The sequence below is a fragment of the Bison bison genome, unplaced genomic scaffold, assembly GCF_000754665.1.
Source record: "Bison bison bison isolate TAMUID 2011002044 unplaced genomic scaffold, Bison_UMD1.0 scf7180017863946, whole genome shotgun sequence".
Lineage (NCBI taxonomy): Eukaryota > Metazoa > Chordata > Mammalia > Artiodactyla > Bovidae > Bison > Bison bison.
In genome coordinates, this window is record NW_011494518.1 from 1607156 (window position 1) to 1611302 (window position 4147).

A 4147-nucleotide genomic window follows, 5' to 3' on the forward strand; every position below is an offset into this window, starting at 1 on the left:
CCTTGAAATTGCTAATTCTGGTTTTGAAAAAGTTAAAGATACAGCTAATTATGTCAGTAGGTATTGAGAGTATCCTTAAGGATATCACTTTGAATTAATTTTATCAAAAAGCATACACTATGCAGCACTTTGTGGTAAAAATAGAATCACTGTAAACAAATGATAGAGTAATTTTCTCTAATTCTACAAACAGAGGACAGTCAAGCCAATTTTCTCTTTCACATCATTAAATAATGTAATCGTACTTATCATTACTGAGTGGACAATAATGCTTAATGAAGAGAGAGAGAGAATATGGAGAAAAGTTTTCATTTTCCTGAAATACTTTTTAAGTCAAGATTTTGCTATTTTGGTTGTATTTGGGATTGCAAGGCCCAGTCCTAGTTTAAATACAAACTATTTCTCAGAAAGCTACCTAATCTCCACTAATCTTTAACTTCTGAATCTGAAAATTAAAAAAGTTGGACTGGACCATTTAATCTCTGAGTATTGTCTAAAGCCCCTTCTACAGGATCTTTAGCATTTTGCAATTTCACTATTCTTCTTGAACGGTATAATTTCTCAATCCCACTGTGCTAATTTTTATGCTAGCTCAAGAGTGTCTTATTTATTTTATTTATGGTTCAATGTTAAAAGGAATATTTTCTTTGCATGAACACTGAGGGAATATAACATCTTCCTATTATTCAACAGGATGAAACACAACCCCAGAGAGACAAGATGCATCAAAAAAAAAAAAAAAACCCTCTTAAAATTATTGTCACATATTTATTATGCCCATCCATGTCTTGAGAATGAGGGATCTGAATATTCAATATTTTTAGATTGATTAATTTATTTTAATTGGAGGACAATTACTTTACAATATTGTGATGGCTTTTGCCATACATTGACATGAGTCAGCCACAGGTGCACATGTGCCCCCCCATCCTAAAACCCCCTTCTACCTTATTCCCCACCCATCCCTCTTGGTTGTCCCAGAGCACCATCTTTGAGTGCCCTGCTTCATGTATCGAACTTGCACTGGTCATCTATTTTACATATGGTAATATACATGTTTCAATGTTATTCTCTCAAATCATCCCATCCTTGCCTTTACCCATAGGGTTCAAAAGTCTGTTCTTTACATCTGTGTCTCTTTTGCTGCCTTGCATATAGGATTGTCATTATCATTTTTCTACATCTATATACATTAATATACTGTACTAGTGTTTCTCTATCTGACTTACTTCTCTCTGTATAATAGGCTCCAGTTTCATCCATCTCATTAGAACTGACTCAAATGTGTTTCTTTTTATAGCTGAGTAATATTTCATTGTGTATATGAACCACAACTTCCTTATCCATTTGTCTGCCAATGGACATCGAGGTTGCTTCCAGGTCCTAGCTATTGTAAACAGTGCTGCAATGAACATTGGGGTACACGTTCTCTTTCAATTTTGGTTTCCTCTGTGTGATTGTGGGGTCATATGGCAGTTCTATTTCCAATTTTTTAAGGAATCTCCTTAAAAAGAGGCTTCCCTGGTGGCTCAGAGGATAAAGCGTCTGCCTGCAATGCAGGGGACCCAGGTTCGATCCCTGGGTTGGGAAGATCCCCTGGAGAAGGAAATGGCAATCCACTGCAGTATTCTTGCCTGGAGAATCCCATGGACAGAGGAGCCTGGCAGGCTACAGTCCACGGGGTCACAGAGTCGGACACGACTGAGCGACCTCACACACACACACACAAGGAATCTCCACACTGCTCTCTGTAGTGGTGGTACCAGCTTGCATTCCCACCAACAGTGTAAGAGGGTTCCCTCTTCTCCACACCCTCTCCAGCATTTACTGTTTAAGGACTTTTTGATAGCAGCCATTCTGATTGGCACGAGATGGTACCTCATTGTGGTTTTGATTTGCATTCCTCTAATTATGAGTGATGTTGAGCATATTTTCATGTGTTTATTAGCCATCTGTATGTCTTTGGAGAAATGTCTGTTTAGTTCTTTGGCCCACTTTTTGACTGGGTTGTTCATTTTTCTGGTATTGAGTTGCATGAGCTGCTTGTATATTTTGAAGATTAATTCTTTGTCAGTTGTTTCAGTTGCTATTATTTTCTCCCATTCTGAAGGCTGCCTTTTCACCTTGCTTATAGTTTCCTTCATTGTGCAAAAGCTTTTCAATTTAATTAGGTCCCATTTGTTTATTTTTGTTTTTATTTCCATTACTCTGGGAGATGGGTCATAAAGGATCTTGCTGTGATTTATATCAGAGAGTGTTCTGCCTGTTTTCCTCTAAGAGTTTTAAAATTTCTGGTCTTACATTTAGATCTTCAATCCATTTTGAGTTTATTTTTGTGCATGGTGTTAGAAAGTGCTCTAGTTTTATTCTTTTATACGTGGTTGACCAGTTTTCCCAGCACCACTTGTTAAAGACATTGTCTTTTCTCCATTGTATATTTTTGCCTTCTTTGTCAAAGACAAGGTGTCCATGGGTATGTGGATTTATCTCTGGGCTTTCTATTTTGTTCCATTGATCTATATTTCTGTCTTCGTGCAGCACCATACTGTCTTGATGACTGTGGCTTTGTAGTAGAGCCTGAAGTCAGGAAGGTTGATTCCTCCAGTTCCATTCTTCTTTCTCAAGATCGCTTTGGCTATTTGAGGTTTTCTGTGTTTCCATACAAATTGTGAAATTACCTGTTCTAGTTCGGTGAAAAATACCATTGGTAGCTTGATAGGAATTGCATTAAATCTATAGATTGCTTTGGGTATTATACAGATCTGAATACTCTATTAGTGATTGATAAGGAGACCAAGTTTCCAAAGATTATTTTTTAAATTAGCCTTTCAAGACAGTAAAAAATTTGAAAGACTTACAATGGCCAAATATTTATGCAGTATTTATTACCAAAAGATTCAGTGCTTTCAAAAAATATGACCTAAGTAATCTTTATATCTAGAGTAGGAATAGGTTTCTTATATATATGGATATGATAGCACTAAAGCACAGAGAGAGCTACTGATTCAACTGATTCAATGCTTAAAAACAGTAATTGAATCCAACTGCTTTTTACTGGGTAATAAAGAGAATACTGTCTAGTAGAAACTATTCAAAATGTCTGCCCAACCCAAATCTTCTTCGAAAAGACTCTCTACTATCACTTGGCAGCCATTTTTGTATTTGGCTCCCTGCCCACAGCTGATTGGATCAATACTGGAAACCCTCACATAGCATAGTAAATCCACTGGCTGAGCTGTTACAATCAATACTCCCAATAACTAGGTCAAAAAAGACACTAGGTCAAGACACTAGCCATTTGGTCAGTGACATTCGAGCTGAAAGGCCATATAACTTAGGAGTGAGTGCCAAATGCACCCTAATGTATCAAGAGATAAAGCGGGGAAGGAATGCTATATTTCTATTTCTACCCTTTAGGTTGTTTTAAATAAATAAATAAAACTACCATCACCAATAAATTCTCTTTAACTCAGTCAAATTTGAGTTAATCATTACTTCTAACAAATCCTTCCCTAAGACCTACTGACTGTCAACTTATTCCATGATTCTTTCCTTAAACTCTCTATTACTGGTATCTAGTGACTCCTATCAGAGAAGGCAATGGCAACCCACTCCAGTACTCTAGTATGGAAAATCCCATGGATGGAGGAGTCTGGTAGGCTGCAGTCCATGGGGTCGCTTAGAGTCGGCACGACTGAGCAGCTTCACTTTCACTTTTCAATTTCATGCATTGGAGAAGAAAATGGCAACCTACTCCAGTGTTCTTGCCTGGAGAATCCCAGGGACAGGGGAGCCTGGTGGGCTGCTGTCTATGGGGTCACACAGAGTCAGACACGACTGAGGTGACTTAGCAGCAGCAGCAGTGACTCCTATCAACATTTGAAAAAGCAGATGAGGGTATAAAACACTCATCGAGGCCCATAAATATAACTTTGACCAATTACATTTAATAAGATGCAATTTTTTTCTGAAAAAGATCAATGTCCTTCCTAGTCCACTTTGAGGAATAAAGTGTCCAGAGAGTGACTCTGTGTAGATCCTAGATGTTCCCTTTCTCCATTTTCTCTGCAGAAAGTCAGCTTTGGCCCTACTCCTTTTGGAACCACCCCATATGATCTTCTTGAAAGCTCTCACTCTTAACTTTAAG

At 37.9% G+C, this 4147-nt stretch overlaps 1 non-coding gene across 1 annotated transcript; it reads left to right on the top strand.

The window, feature by feature from the left end:
• The first annotated feature begins 1518 nt into the window (after positions 1-1518).
• TRNAC-GCA lies at positions 1519-1590 on the top strand. The gene has a single exon. It is a non-coding gene; the product is annotated as a tRNA-Cys (tRNA).
• The last annotated feature ends 2557 nt before the right edge of the window (positions 1591-4147 follow it).